General features: G+C 37.5%; 1 protein-coding gene across 16 annotated transcripts in view; it reads left to right on the forward strand.

The window, feature by feature from the left end:
- The window catches only part of FHIT (fragile histidine triad diadenosine triphosphatase), a 1,470,392-nt gene that overhangs the window by 339,200 nt on the left and 1,114,727 nt on the right, over positions 1 to 16,465 (forward strand). For 11 of the 16 annotated variants that reach the window (XM_081246013.1, XM_081246024.1, XM_081246029.1 and 8 more), the window contains one exon: positions 7,097 to 7,200. The exons of the other annotated variants lie outside the window; for them this stretch is intronic. The gene's annotated coding sequence lies outside the window, so the exon portion shown is untranslated. The remainder of the gene's footprint in view (positions 1 to 7,096; positions 7,201 to 16,465) is intronic. 16 annotated transcript variants of the gene reach the window in all.

Below are 16,465 nucleotides of genomic sequence, written 5' to 3' on the forward strand. Positions count from 1 at the left end.
TATTAACCTGTATACTTCCTGTATACATGGGAGATACCCAGAAAAACTGAGTAACTCCCTGAGATGGTGCATCTACTACCTTAAATACCATCTTCAGCTAAAGACAAAAGAAAGATAAGGAGGGTTGGGGTAGGTAGTTATGGGAGTTTACTAGGAAGAGCGTGGTAAACCAAGGTAAGATTTGTTCTGTAGATTTAATGCCTTCTCCATTGATAAGATTCTCTTGTGATTTAGAGTCATCCTTCTCTTCCTGGTACAGAGAGGGAGACACTTACTAATGGAGTTTTCCTTTATAAATGTAAATGTCTCTTACAAAAGGGCAAGTTCTACTCTATTTTCAGAGCTTCTCCTGTGTCTGCTGTTTCTTACAATAATTGGCTCAAAATAATCCTTACGCCGAAGAGTCATATTTTGGGGTGACATATTCTGCTACCCTTCAGTTGCAAGTGGGTAAAACTGAATTCAGGATATCTGAAGAGAAATGAAAATGGAAATTTTGGCTCACATAATTGCAGTTTCCAGTGGGATGAACCTGACTTTTGTCATGGATGGCTATAGGTGCTTCATTGTATATTCAAAACTGTTTCTTCCAGGGGTGAATCTAGGTTTTGTGTAGCCTAAAGTTTACACAGTTTGGAGAAGCTTCTTTATTAAAAGATCATAAATGACCACATTGCTCTAAAAGGATCTGGAAACTTAAGTTGCAATAGCTTCATGGTGAATCTGCTCCTCCCCATCTCATAGCCCATTTCTTCTCTACATGCTCTTAATTTTCCTTCAGTCTAAGTCCTTGTGGTGGTGTGAATTTAACTACTATTAAAAAACAAAATTCAACTGAGTGAATTTGAAGATCTAATTGGCTTTATTCAGCGATTCATGAATCAGGCAGCATCCCGTCTAGTAGGTAGAAAAGGGCTCCAAAGAGCTTCAGACAAGGAAAGGGCAGAAAGGGGGTGGGACAAGAAAGTCATAAATAAAAGAAAGGATTGTTTCAGGCAAAGTTACCTTCTTGGGGGATGGCAGAGTTTCATCAGATGGATTATCTCACCAGTGCTGGCCAGGAAATTTCAGACTGACTGGTTAAGATTACATTTCTAGGAGAGGCTGAAACTACAATTAGATTAGGTATTAACTCTTGATTTGTTGACATGGGGCTTAGCGCAAGTGACTCCATTCTGGGCCTGTTTTCTTCTTCTTTGTTTTTTTTTTTAATACTACCCACGTTCTCAGAAGTGCCTTTCTCCTACAGCTGATTCATATAAATCCCCCCAGAAGACTCAGATTGGTTAGCTTGAGTCACATTCCTACCTCTGGTAAGGGAGATGAGACACCTCAGTTGAGATCCCAGGAGAAAACAATGAGTTGGGGGAGGCGCAGTGCCCTAAGGGAGTCAGATGTTGATCAGTCTAAATAATGGGTGTTTACTTCCATGCTCTTCACCCTCTTTTGTTGACCTGGGGGGTAGAGGTGGGTCCTCTAAATTGGATGTATGAAACACCCATTTAAACTTGAATTTTCATCTCTCTTCAGGGATTAAGCTGACCTTAGTAAGAGCAGAAACCATACACAGGCAGGCTGGGAGGTCAATTTCTGATTTTCTTTCAAGTAAACCTTACTTAGGTGTTTTCTGCATGTGAGATACTGGGAAAGAATATCTGGTTGAGAGCCTCTCCCTCGTTGTATCTTCCTTTACCCAGCATTCATTCTCAGACACAATATGAAAAATACTCCATTGGTCAGTATTGCTTTTTTTCATAGAAGTCCTGTGGAAAATTACAAAGAAAATGAAAACTTGATTCCTAAACTCCTTATCTGTCTTTCTGCTTCCTTTAGATTTCCTTGTCCTTTGCCTATGTTCACCTTTCTGGAATAAGATAATGAAAAGAAAATGGATGATATGTTTCCAAAGTTGAATGTATCTATACATCATAGCACCACTTTATGATGCTGCTTTAATTAATGATGATACTATCAGTATATCAGAAATGTGAACACATCTCCTTTCGTAATAAACTCCTTCAGTACAGCAGTTGCCATTAAAAAGTACCCTCTTTTATGGATGATGTAACTGCTGTAATATTTGGAAGTACGTGCTGAGTATGAGAATATTAGTGTTTTAAGGTTCTTCTGAAAAACAGAACCAATAGGAGGTATTTATGTGTGTGTGTGTGTGTGTGTGTGTGTGTGTGTGTGTTACCGAACTCAGGTCCAGCTGCTCGCTGCTTGAAAATCAATACTCAAGAGGCAAGTATTGGTAGAAATGGAAAAAGTTGTTTTTAATCAGAAAGCTGGCAATCTGGGGAGAAGGTAGACTTGTGTCCCAAAACCAACTCTGAAGACTCTGCTCAGCCATGAAAGTTTTTAAAGAGAAAAGGAGAAAAAATCTGTTAATCATTGAGATAGGGGATCAGACTCATTGCCATTTTCCACTACGTGCAGGCTTGTCGACTTCTTGTGATCTTTCTTTAGATGCTATTTTGTTCACAAGATTGCTGAAGGGGAAGCTAGGGAAGAGATTTAGTTATCTGTTAATTACTTATTCTTCATTTCTATTTCTTTGATCTAAGGAAAGAACCAACAGGTTAGGCAAGGTATTGTGTGATCAAAAGATTTGAAAGTGTGCTTGGGCCAGAGATGAATAGTGCCTGGCTTAAGTTTAGTTACAATATAGCAGTGGTCCCCAACCTTTTTGGCACCAGGGACTGATTTTGTGGAAGACAGTTTTTCCACGGACCGGGGTGGGGGAGTGGAATGGTTCAGGCAGTAATGGAGAGTGGCAGATGAAGCTTCGTTCGCTCGCCCACTGCTCACCTCCTGCTGTGCAGCCTGCTTCCTAACAGGCCATGTACCACGGCCCACGGGGTTGGGGACCCCTGCAATATAGCTTTGCTAAAGTGACAAGACAAAAGGGACCTCCTGCAAAGTGCTCTTTCCTGCCAAAAGCTGGTTACCTGTGTGTGTGTGTTTATTTATATAAGAATAAATAAATATACTTTTTATATATAGGAATTGGTTTATAGGATTATGGAGGCTGAGAAGTTGCACAATCTGCCATCTATAAGCTGGAGATCCAGGAATGCTAGTGGTGTAGTTTTAAGAACCAGAAGGCGGATGGTGCAAGTCACAGTTGATGGCAGGAGAAGACTGATGTCCCAGCTTAATCAGTCAGGCAGAGAGGATGCATTCCCCTTTTCTCTCTTTTTGTTCTATTCAGGCCCTCACTGGATTGGATGATGCCCACCCACATTGGGGAAGACAATCTCGTTTACTGAGTCAACATATTCAAATGCTAATCTTATCTAGAAACACCCTCAAAAACACACCTAGAAATAATGTTTAATCTGGGCACCCTGTGTTCCAGTCAAGTTGAGATATAAAATTAACTACCACAGTTAACTAAGGTATGGCATCAATAATTAAAATCACATTTAAAAAATAGGAACATGGAAAAATAAGAATATCTTGAGCAGCTAGGCTCTTTGAGGGCCGGGGTCCCTGCTTATCATTTTTGTGTCTCTCAAAGGTCCACAAAGTACCTTCTGTATTCTAGATGTTAAATGAATGAGTAAATGAGTGAGTGAATGGCACTGCTAATACCACTTCTTTTTGTCTGTTGCCTTGTGTTTTCAGGCTTCAACTCTGGTCATGATTTTTATCTCCCGACTTGTCCCTTTTCTTTTATAAGAGACTTGAATATCTTTTTTTCTTTTTTAATCCTGATCTTTTCTCTTTTAACCTTTGATTCCTGACATTTCCCTTTCCATTTCTCACTTTCTTTTATAGTACAACCGCTTTTGTCTGTTTCAGTCTCTCTTCTCCATAGCTTTTTGTGTCAATTTTTTTATTCTTGTAACTTTTCTCTTTTTTAGATACTGTTGGTGAGCTGGTTACTGTATTGAGTTAAAGAAGGCACCCCATTGAGTCATTGTGAGAGAAAGCTGATTAACTGACTAATGATGTGTTAGGGTCTTTAGCTGCTACCATCTGGGGAAATGGATTGCTTTATAATGGCATTTTTATCATAATCCAAACCTCAAAGCACCTGTACTTTTGTTCCTTTTTCTTTTATTTTTTTAAACATACTAGTTATAAATATTGATTCTTTAACTTTCTCTATATTCTCTGTTTTAAAAATAATACCCATAACTGAAGATACTATGGTAATAAAAATCAACCCTCCACCCCACCCCAGGATTTTCATTGGCCTCCAGTTATTGCTGGTCTTATTTTCCAGCATAGGAAAGAGAACTAATCAGAACCAATTGAACCCTCCAGAATTCTGTGTTGGGCATGTAGGAAATATCAGATAGGTATAATCATTAGGCTGATGTGATTATATATTTGTTCTACTAATCATATTATTTCATATTATTCAATAAGTATGTTTCAATAATCTGATTTATTATTTATTTGAAGGGCAGAAAAATATTGTGTCTATGATAATGAACTCTGAATCTAAATTTCTTAGGTTCGAATCCTAACTACTCTGATTACTAGCTTGGGCAAGTTATTTTCTCTCTATAGTATTCAATTTCCTCATCTGTAGAAGCATTATTATCAATCACATAGAATTATGAGGATTAAATGAGTTATTATTGAAATCCCCTTATGAATAGGGCCTGACACATAGCAAGCATTTAGAAAATGCTAGTTGTCCCTGATTTTTTTTTTTTTTACAGTCTATCCCAATTATTTCCCTCCCAACTTTTTACTTTGAAAATATTAAAACTTAAGAAAAATTAAGAGAACAACAGATACCCAAATACCTTTCACAGGAATTCAGTTATTCATTAATATTTTGGCACTTTTGTTCATTTGCTTTCTTTTCTCATTTATATACTTTTGAAAAACTAATTGCAATTCAGCTGTGGACATTGTATTTCTACCTGACATTTAACCTTGTATCTCCTAAGATCAATGTGTAACCATAATACCATTATCACACCCAAGAAATTTAAATACTGTGTTATCAAATATAGTCAAATGTCCCCATTAATGTCCCTTGTACATTGTAGTGTCCCGTTTTCCTTATTTCTATTTTCTTTTCTATAAATCCACTCAGATTACACATTTCTTTACTTGTTGCACTGCTTTGGACTCTTTAATCTACAGTAGTCTCCTGCTTTTATTTATCTTTCATGAGTTAATATTTTTGAAGTTTCCAAGCTAGTGTCTTGGAATGCCACGGAATGTGGATTTGTCCAGTTGTTTCCTCATGATTAGATTTAGTTTAAACATTTTTGGCTAAAATACTACCTAGGTGATATTGTATACTTCACATTGCATCATATCAGAGGCACCTAATTTGTTTGTATCATTCTTGGTGATGCCATATGATCACTTGATTAAGGTAATATTCTCCAAATACCTCAAATTTTGGAAGGTATGTGTTTTATTGAAATTTGTTTTTTGCTTTGTAATTAGTAAGTAATCTGTGAGGTGATATTTTGAGAGTGGGTGAATATTCTGTTTCCCAAGAACTTTTCATCCATTGGTTTTATTATTCATGGATGAATCTTGCCTGATGGTGTTCTTCTAATTGTATTAGCCTTATATATGTATTAGCTGATATTCTTTGGTAACAAAAGAGCTCCTCCTCCCCATATCCGTAGTAGGATTGGATTATTATCATCCTAGCTGGAACAATTTACTCATACAGTATGGTACTTCTTTCAGCTAAAATAAAATATATGTTTTCTTTGCTGCTTTTATCACAGCTTTTTTTTTTTTCAAACTTTGTATTAAGTAAAGTCAGCTTACAGAAGATGCACAAATCATATGTGTATAGCTCAAGGAAGTTCCACAAATTAAATATAACTATATAAACAGATCCTTATTCTTTAGTGATGCTCAAATTGTCCCCAGGTTAGCCAGTAGGATCCCCTCTAATCTAGTTTCTGTGTCCTTTTGACATGTCTCTGTCAGTTTTGAGTATGCCCTTGAAGAAAATAAGATCTTTTAAGCTTACATTGTATTTTCCCTAGTCCTGATCAAGAATAAGTCATTTCTTCAAAGAGCACTGCCTCCCTTTAGTGGGGAATGGAATTTAGAAACAAAGATTTGGCTACTAGGTGGGATCATTGATACTTTGGTGTCATTACTTCTAAGATATATGTATGTATTTATGTGTATATACATGTATATACTGTATATGTAATAACCTACATTTCAAATCCAACATCACAAAATTCTTCTTTAGCTTCCCTCATTCCTTATTCGTATCTCCTTTATTCCACTGTAAGAGTTCAATGTATTGATTCATTTGCTCTATCCTATAACATTCAGAAAATAGTGTCAGAAATACTACATCAATACTATTTCCAACAACCAATCTACTAAGTAAAGTTCAAGATTAATTTGTATTTCTTTTTGTATTAATGCTCCACTGTGAATATACATTCAGAGTACCAGACTCAAAACGTATTGGAATTCATTTTTTGTCCTCTGTGGTTATTTTTATCAATATAGCATACCTTTTACTTCTTTTCCTGTTTGCATGCAAGTTTAGGTTTTGTTTTTTCCATCTTTTTCTATTTGAATATGTAAAACTTTACATGGTTCAAAAGCCAAACTTAGATAAAAAGTTGTCCAAGAAAGTCCTATTTCATGCTTACCCTTTCAACCCAGATCTTATCTACCCTCCATAGTAAATGTTTTCATTAGTTTCCAGTTTATCCTTCAGGTGTTTATTACAAAACTAGCGAATACATACTTTCTGTCCTTTCTTATGCAGAAGGTAGTGTACTACACATATTCTTTTTCACTTTGCTTTTTTTTTAACCTGGCAATTTTTCCATATCATTTTATAAAAATCCTCCTTATTCTTTATTACAGCTGACTAGTATTCCTTCTTTTCATATACTGGGGTGGTTCCTGTGGATGGCTTAGATTGTTAAGTATTTTGTTATTAGAAATAAGGCCATAGTGAATAACTTCGTGTCTATTGTTTCTCCTTTATGGTTGAAGGTGTATGTTCAGAGCGAATTGCTGTAACTGACATTGCTGTTAAGTAAACATACAGATAAATAGGTAGATGGATATATGAGTAAACATATACATAGTTTTATTAGCTAATACCAAATATCCCTTCATACAGGTTGTACCCTTTTGCATTCTCACTAGCAATGCAAAAGAGGGACTGTTTCTCCACACCCTTGCCAACAGAGTATATTGTCAAGCTTTTGAACTTCTGCTAATCTGGTAAGTGAGAAACAGTATCTTGGTGCAGTTGTTTTTAAATAAATGTCTTATTTTAGAATAGGTTTATATTTATAGAAAAGTTGTAAAGATAATACACATTGTATGAGTTCTTATGTACTCCACACCCAGTTTCCTATTGTTAACCTCTTACATCAGTGTAGTACAATTGTTGTAATTCTAACTGTAGTTTTAATTTGCTTTTCTCTTATTATAAGTGAAGGTAAGCATATTTTCATATGTTTAAAGGCCATTTCTATATCCTTTTCTGTGACCTTCTTGTTCCTTTATTTTGCTCATACAAAGAACTGGGGTTTTGAATACCTTTTTTCCTTTAACTTTTAACAAGTGATTGGTGCTTAATCTATTATATATATTGTATATGCTTTTTCCTAGCATGCGTTTGTTTTTTGACTTTGCTTATGGGTCTTTTTTTCTGTGCAAAAGAGTTTTAAAATTTTCATATAGTCAAAAATTTCAATCTTTTCCTAATTTTTTTAACATTTGGATTTGAAGCATAGTCAGAAAGGCTTTCCCCACATCGAAGTTGTAAAGAAATTAATGTTTTCTTCTAATACTTCTTTTATTATTGATGTTAGTAGTTGCCCTTGATTTTAAGACTAATCATGTTGAATCTCCAGGGCTGCCACAACTCACAGGATTAATGCTAACAGAAGCTGGTGGCTGGGGAGGAAAGGGGGAAGATGGAGACTCCAGCCTCCTTATCTTTCCTTGTCTCCTAGGCAGGGGTGTTTGAGATTTTGGATCCGTAGTCCAGGGCTCAGCAAATAGAGGTCGTCATAGAGTAACTAAATGAATGAATGAGTAAAAGAAGTTCTAGACAGGGATGACGCGTGGCTTAAAAATTAGGCTCTCTCTCTGGAGAATCTGATGCGCACCAAAGCTAGAACAAACAAGAGACACTCATTTTTGGTTTATAGGCCAACTTGCCAAGGATAAGAAACTACAGGTTCCTTATCCTGAGGGGAAGTCTCAGCCTTTAAAGAGGGCTGGATATAACTTATTCATTCTTGTCTCCTTTGTGCAATCTCCTTTCTTGATCGTGGTTACTTTGGAAACAGTTATATTTGGAGTATTTATACTCTGGAGGAAGTAGGATAGAAAAACATGATTTACTCATCGTAAGTCCAATTCTTGGAGCCATCTTTGTGCCAGATGTACAATAATTTTTTTCCCTGTGAATTTTTGTTATGTGTTTATGACACCAAATAGCTGAATTAAATGTGTAAAATTGGTTTAGTAATCCAGGTGTCTAGAAAATAGTGCAACTTTGTTACCTTGTGATAATATTATATGACTAGACTTTGTGTCTTAATGAGTTAGATACATTATGCACAGTTATGTGTAAAGCAATAGAATTGCTAAATTAATTATATGATTTTTTTTTTTTTTATAACTGAATTGTGCTCTACAGAGTGTTTGCTTCATGCCTTTTATCTCACTTAGACTTGTTCAATGGCTTTGGTGGCCCAAATCTGGGTTTTTATTTTGCTTCTCCCAATTACATTTTTAACTTAAAAAGTTGTTTTTGTTCTCTAAGTCTCATCTAAAAATGGGCTTTTAAAGTTTGTTCTATATCTTCATTTTAATGTTGGTTATGCTGACTTAAAAAAAAAAGCACAACGTGAGAGTTGTGAGTTAAGTTTTATTTGGGGCAAAGTGAGGACTATAGCCTGTGAGACAGCATTTCAGATAGCTCTGAGAAACTGCTCCAAAGAGGTAGGGGGGAAGGTCAGTGTATATGTGATTTTGGTGAAAGGAGAGTACATGCAATCAAGCACATGTTTTTTGCAAAAGGTTTCTGCTAGTCTCATGAAGGTTACTGCTAGTCACGAGCAGACGTCACCGTGAAGCAATTTAGTGCTTTTCTAGATACGAGAGACAAGAATTGGGCTCATAAAATCGGCTCATAAAATATCTAACTATCTGAAGACCTGTTCTGCGTTTTTCCCAGAGCACAGAATGCCTCATTTCTGCTCTCCACCCTGAACTCCTTTCAGAGGGTTTTCAAAGTCCGCAGCTGCAGCAGCATATGATTTAATCCTTGTAGAGGTGGATGGCAAGTGCCGATTTATAGTTGACAGTTATATGACTGTATGTGTTCATCAAAATTCATAAAAATGTACACTAAAAGGGGCACATTTTACTGTTTTAAAATTATACCTGCATAAGGCTGCTTAAAAAAGCAAACAAAACAATGTTTGCTATTATTGAAAAGAGGGGATACTGACCACGTACTGAAAAAAACCTCAAAACAAAACAGAATGGTGCTCAGTGACACATATTGTTGAGATGCCCATGAACTCCCTTGAATCTACAGTGGTTGCTTATAATTCCCAGTACATTTTCTCTGAAATTAAAAAAATGTACCTAGCTACAAGTGAGTGAGAATCACATTGTTGTAGGGATATTTCAAAGATACCAAGATGAGCAAAGAATAATGCTTTAGTAGTTATTATTGATAGTAACATGTTACTTGAGCACCTAATGTATTATTTTGCAGTAACATGATTGAGAACCTCTTGCCTCAGTGACTAAATTCTTTACCCTTTACTGAAATGGAGCAGGACCCTGTGGGGCCCTCTGAGGTACAAATCTTTTCCATGTCCCCTCTTTCTTGTTTATAGGAAATAGGCTTCATTTAGCCTCCTTGACCCTCCTTGAGTTCCAAAGGGCAGATTCAGACAGTTGCTAATCAGAAAAGGCAGGGAACGCAGAAACAAAGGAGGAGCAGTCAAGAAACTATAGTGCAGCCATGAGGCAGGGTCCTGGTTCCTCCTCAAGGAACCATAACAATATATCTTTGAGTTCTTCTGTTGGAACTAAGGCCACTGCCCAGGTGGAAGGTGGTAACTTCAGGCTGGTCACAAGATTCCTGGAGCACCACACTGTTACCTCACCACCAACCAATCAGAAGAAAGTCTGCACACAGTGAAAGATAATGAAGACTATGACCACCTCCTCAAAAGATTAACTGTGATTAACTTCCCCTTTCTCCCTTTAAAAACTTTAATGGTTGAGCAGAATCTTTGGAGTTGGTTTTCAGACATGAGCCCACCTTCTCTCCAGGTTGCTGGCCTCCTGAATATAGTAATCTTGCTTTTCCAATCAACATTTGTCTCTTGAGTATTGGCTTTCAAGCTGCGAGCAGCCAACCCTGAGTTGTGTAACATTACCATCCGTGTATATTTGATATATAATGACTTAGAGTTATTTTTTTAAAAAATTAAGCACAAATGAGCCCATACTTACATATTATTCTGCAGGATGCTTCTCTCACTTAACATATCTTGTGCTCCTGTCCACGTTTAGAGCCATTTTTTAATTTATGTTACGTATCTGAAATGTCTATAGCTTCAACTTTGACTTGGATGGAACAACCATTGCACAATTTGAGAGTCTCAAAATACTCAGTGATCAAGAGAAAAGATATTTTAGGTCAATATTATTTTTAAAATCAAATAAATGCCCAAAAAATCTATGATGAACAAAATATAAAAATTTTAAATAAAGACCAGTGCTGTGCTGAGCCATATTGGAGCCCGAGGCAAAAGAAAAATGAAGTTAATTAAATTAATGAAACTAAGTAAATTAATTTAAAATCATTTAAGATCATTACTACTAATGGGAAAATGTCAAAGATGACAATTCTCCCCATTGAAAGCAAGATAAAGAAATAAATGTTGAAAATGTTATATACTTTGTACCCATTAAAGCTACAAAATTGACATTGTAATAAATTCTGGCTTCAGTGTCCTCCAAAAAAATTAACAAAATACATGAAAACATATAAATAGGAGTGCATATGCAGGCTCAAATGTGATTCAGCATGGCATTAATCTTTATTCAAAATTTGATATTTTGCTCACCATTAATTTTTTCACATCAATTTTGATTTTTAAAAATATTACATTGAGGGCTTCTCTGGTGGCGCAGTGGTTGAGAGTCCACCTGCCAATGCAGGGGACACAGGTTCGTGCTCCGGTCCAGGAAGATCCCACGTGCCACGGAGTGGCTGGGCCCGTGAGCCATGGCCGCTGAACCTGTGCGTCCAGAGCCTGTCCTCCGCAACGGGAGAGGCCACAACAGTGAGAGGCCTGTGTACTGCAAAAAAAAAAAAAAAAAAAAAAATATTGCATTGAAGTTTCATCTTGGTCTATGGCCATACCACCCTGAATGTGCCCAATCTCATCTGAAGTATAATCTTGATTACTGAGGGGTTTTGTTTTTTGTTTTTTTAGCGCTCCTTAAGTTTTGTACTTGAGGTGATTGTCTCACTTGCCTCACCCTAATCCTGGCGCTGAATCCCATTACTCTGCTTCTTGACAAAATTGGAGATGAACTTCAAGTAGAAGAATAAATGAGAGCTGTACAAGGCATGGTAGAAAGTGCTTTCTGTCAGGGTATGGGGTATTTATCCCAGTGGTCAGGTATCTTGAAGTTGCCCCCAACTTTTCCTTCAGATTGCCATTTAGGTTTCCTGGCCTTGACTAAATTGTCAACTAGACAAAGCAGCTGCTGGGGGGGTGGTAAACGGGAGCAGAATGGGTAACCCCAAAATATGCCTCTTTGACATAAGGATTATTTTAAGCTGATTACATTTAAGAAACTGCAACACAGGAGAAGCTCTGAAAACAGAGTAGAAGTTAGGGAATTCTACATTTGTAGATCTACATTTTTGTAGGGAAAAACTACATTGTAAGGGAAATCTACATTTTATAAGGGAAATCTACATTTTTAAAGGAAATTTACATTAGAATGGAAGATACCTTTTGCCAGATAACTTTTTCACCAGAGAGACTTACCTGCCTGGCAAGATGACCTTTGTTTTCCAAACATCTCCTCCTCTCACCTTCCTGTGAATTGCCTTCATGTTTTTGAAGCATCAGACCCCTATCCCTTTCTTTAGCTCAGGATGGTGCATTGGCTTCAATCCTCTGGCTGCCTTTTGAGTCTCATCTTTGTGGATTCCTGTACCTATGTATGTAATTAAATATTTTTTTCTCCTTTAAATCTCATTTTATAGGGGTCTCAGCCAAGAACTCAGAAGGGTAGAGAGAAAATTATTTTTCCTCCACTACGGGGCAGATGAGTGGGGGATGATCCTTTGAGGCCTTCAGTGACCTTTGTCTAGTGTGGTATGTGGTATTTCCAAAGATTTCCGTTTTCTGCCTTTGATTTGCTTTGTGGAACTTCTTAGCTACTCCTGATGTTCCTCTTTTCTCAGCCTCTACCATCCACTTTCTTTGATTATCATGCCATTTCCACCCCCATGTGCCTCAGGTGGAATTTTAAGAATCCTGAAATTATGGTCAGGTTTTAATGTTTGACAGAGATGTATCCTTGAGAGAAAGAGGTCTAATTATCACCTGCTGGGTTTTGGTTCTTGGTGATGAAGCCACTCTTGCTTAGACATTGAGCAATTGTGGAAATGTTCCCTTCTTGTGAAGGATCTCTGGCAAGCTGTTGGATGTGACAAGGGCTCTGTGAACCCTGGCCTTTGGCTCCAGTTTTAAGAGCAGTTTTCCTTTATTCACTGGGCAGCCTTTACCATTATGAATCTTGCCTTTTTGCAAGACCAGTGAATTCTGCAAAGGTTTATTAATCTTGATTTAATGTATTCATATGAAAAAGTGTAACAGCGAGAGAATAAAGCTTATGTAGGCATTGCAGGGGTCCCTTTGGGGGTCCACTCCATATTACTCATAGCAATTAAAAGTAGAAATGGCAAGTTATATTAGCTAAGTTCAAGATACAAAAGGCAATATTAATTTCACAGGAGGTGTAAAAGGATATGTAAATGTGATCAACTCCCAGGAAAACGTTGCAGTATACCACTTCAGGCTTTGAAATTATGCAGTTTAATAAACACTTGTTAAGAAGCATCACATACCAAACATGGAATTTTAAAGCAGGTGTTTCTGATCACATACTGTTTTTATGGAACAGCATTATTTTCCTAAGTTTTTCGAACCCTAGACATAAAGATTGGGGTGTGCAAAGTAGTAGATTTATCAGGAGCAGTCACATATTCTTGGGAAAGCACAGATGGTTGTGAAAAGAAAAATTCCATGTTGTTGCTTTTCGATTAAAAGTGTAATTTGAAAGTGTGGGCCATTAGACTAGAACCTGAAGTAAAAATTTCTAAGGCAAATGTGTTTAGCCAGTAACTGATGAGGGAGAATTACCATGGAGTTTTAATTAGTTCAGCTCTAATGGGAGAAGCTTTCATGCAAGTTTCTTCTCACAACTTCCTTGGGTCTATGCTTCTTGGCTAGAAACCTTCCTATTTATTTATAATCAGAACCAAGCTTGAGCTCCTACGAAATGGAAAGGGCTGTTAGGAAGTTGCACCGGATTTTAAAGTCTTAAAGACCAAGCTGTATAGGCAGAGTAAAAAAAAAAAAATCTTCATCTTTGAATGAAGTGGTTTCTCAGATGTTTCAATAAATTGTTCAGAGATCAATAGATTGTTCAGAGACTTGGAGGAGTTTTACAGTGTTTTAGACGTGCATCAGTAATATTTTGTTCTGAATTTGCTCGTCTTGTACTCTCGTGGAGCTTTTCATTGCTGTTCAGTCTTGTGTTAAGAAATTGAGACAAAAAAGCATTAGGGAGAATGCTTACACTAAGTGGGTGAGGTGTGAGTGAAGGAAACAGTTATTTTCAAATACTGCTGGTGGCAAGTCAGCTGTGTATATAAAAAAATCTTGTATACTGTTTGATCCAACAATTCTGTGTCTATATATTTATCTTAAAGAAATATCTTGACAAATTCACAAAGGCATGTGTCTTTAAGTAATTTTGTTGTAGAGCTGTTCATGATATTAAGAAGAAAAACCAAACATCCTAAGTGCAAAATACATGGTTAAATGTTTTCTGTCTTTTGTTGGGGAGGAAGAAATTTTCCTCTACCCTTCTAGGTCCTTCAGGCTGTTCTAAGAATTAAATTGAAATGAGAAAGATTAAGAGGAGAAAGTCAAAGAAAAGTTTAATAACATGTTTACATGGGAGAGACCCAGGAAAATTGAGTAATTCATTAGGATGACTGAAACCCTCACCTTAAGCAGCATCTTCAGCTGAAGACAAAAGAGGATGTTGAGGGTAGTGGTTTGGAACTTCAAAGGGAAGGAAGGCCATTGACATGGATTTGGAAAAGCAAAAGGTTGGTAAGTAAATGTTTGCTGGGCCAGGCAGTGACAATGGGACACAGAGTGGACTGATCTCTAGACCCTACCCCCACCATGCCTAGCCTACATTCTTTGCGGATATCTCTGGAGATAGCTCTATTCTGGGAATAGGTCCTCTATCTACATTCTTTTAGAAGTTAGGAGGAAGGTCATAGTTTCTTCCTAAACCTTTTGGGCCTTGATTGTTTTCAGCTTGAAATAATCCTCATGCCAGAGAAACATTTTGGGGTGGTGAATTTTGCTTCCCTTCTCTCCCCTACACTTTATACAGTGGAATACCATGTAGCCTTCAAAAATGCTATTTTTAAATAATTTAATTTAATTTTTATTTTTTAAAATTTATTTATTTATTTTTGGCTTCATTGGGTCTTAGTTTCAGCACGCTGGCTCTTTCGTTGCAGCACAGGCTCTTTGTTGCAGTGTGCGGGCTTAGTTGCCCCATGGCATGTGGGATGTTAGTTCCCCGACCAGGGATTGAAACCATGTCCCCTGCACTGGAAGGTGACTTAACCACTGGACCACCAGGGAAGTCCCGAAAAATGCTATTGTTGATGACTCAATAACTTGGAAAGATTTTTATATTATGTGAAAATAAAAATAAGAAGTATAGTAAATATAGTCTTTATTCGAGGTTTTTTGGTTTTTTTTTTTTTTTTTTTTTTTGCGGTACGCGGGCCTCTCACTGTTGTGGCCTCTCCCGTTGCGGAGCACAGGCTCCGGACGCGCAGGCTCAGTGGCCATGGCTCACAGGCCCAGCCACTCCACGGCATGTGGGATCTTCCTGGACCGGGGCACGAACCCTTGTCCCCTGCATCGGCAGGCGGACTCCCAACCACTGTGCCACCAGGGAAGCCCTGAATAGAGTTTTTAAATAGGTATATATTGATACAGTAATATGTCCTAAAATGTTAACTGTTCCAAAATTTTTCTTTTAACTTAACTGTAGTTTTTTTTCTATAATAAACATGGATTATTTGATGATAAAAATAAGAGAAAATGCACCATCAGTGAGAGATAATAAAATATAATACAGGTGATCCTTGCTTTATAAAAGTAGGTGATTATAAAACAGATTTGCACTACAAATTATTATTTGCTCTAGAGAAAGATTCCTGTGGTTATGATGAGTGAGTAGTATCTTCTTTAGTAATTCAGGTTTAGTTCACAGCTCTCTAGTGAAGCTGGCCTGCTGAGGAAACCTGGGGTTAGGGAAAATGAAAGCTACAGCATTAGGAGTGAAAGGCCTGCAGAAACAAACTTTATGCATCTTTGAATTTTCCCAGAAGTCAATAGGCAAATAGTATTTTATTCCTATAGCAAGCCCTTGACACCAAAAGCTCAGCCTCTGGGCATCGGTGCGGAATCAAATCTTGGAGACAGAGTTTTGGGTGAAGTAGAAAAGAATAGTTTTATTGCTTTGCCAGTCAAAGGGAGACACACTGGGCTCCTGCCCCGAAAAACTGTGTCCCAACCAGGGAGGATTTGATGAGTTTTATAGCAATGGTTCAAGGGCGGGGTTGCTGATGAGATTAGGGTGTGTGCAAGGCCTCCACTCCTCTAATCTGGTCTCAGCTAATCTTCTTGATAAACTTCTCTGGTTCCTTTAATGTAGCCTCAGGTGGTCTTTCTCTGGTATGAAGAACGCTGACATCTTAAAGAGCTTAAAGACATTGTTTTGTGTATCCCTTGAGGTGGAACCAGGACCCTGCCCTAAGGCTGCACTATTGTTTCCTGGCTGCCCCTCCCTTGTCTTTGTATCCCTTCCCTTCCCAGATTAGCAACTGTTCAGATCTGCCCTTTGGAACTCAGGGAAGGTCATGGACGCTGGAGTCAAGAAACGGGACAGGAAAGGCTTCAGTGCCCAGGTGCCCTGCAGGGTCCTGCTCAGTTTCACCCTTTTATACCATAGTGAGGGACACTTAAATGTATTCAATAAAGGGAATTCCTTTAAAAAGTGAGCACAAGGAGAGCCTTTCTGTAGTTCAGAATTCAGATACAATAAAACTTGACTCTGTGTAATTAAAAAAAAAATCCTTTTGCATGGCAAAAAACATAAA

This window comes from Mesoplodon bidens (genome assembly GCF_964165515.1).
Source record: "Mesoplodon bidens genome assembly, chromosome: 10".
Lineage (NCBI taxonomy): Eukaryota > Metazoa > Chordata > Mammalia > Artiodactyla > Ziphiidae > Mesoplodon > Mesoplodon bidens.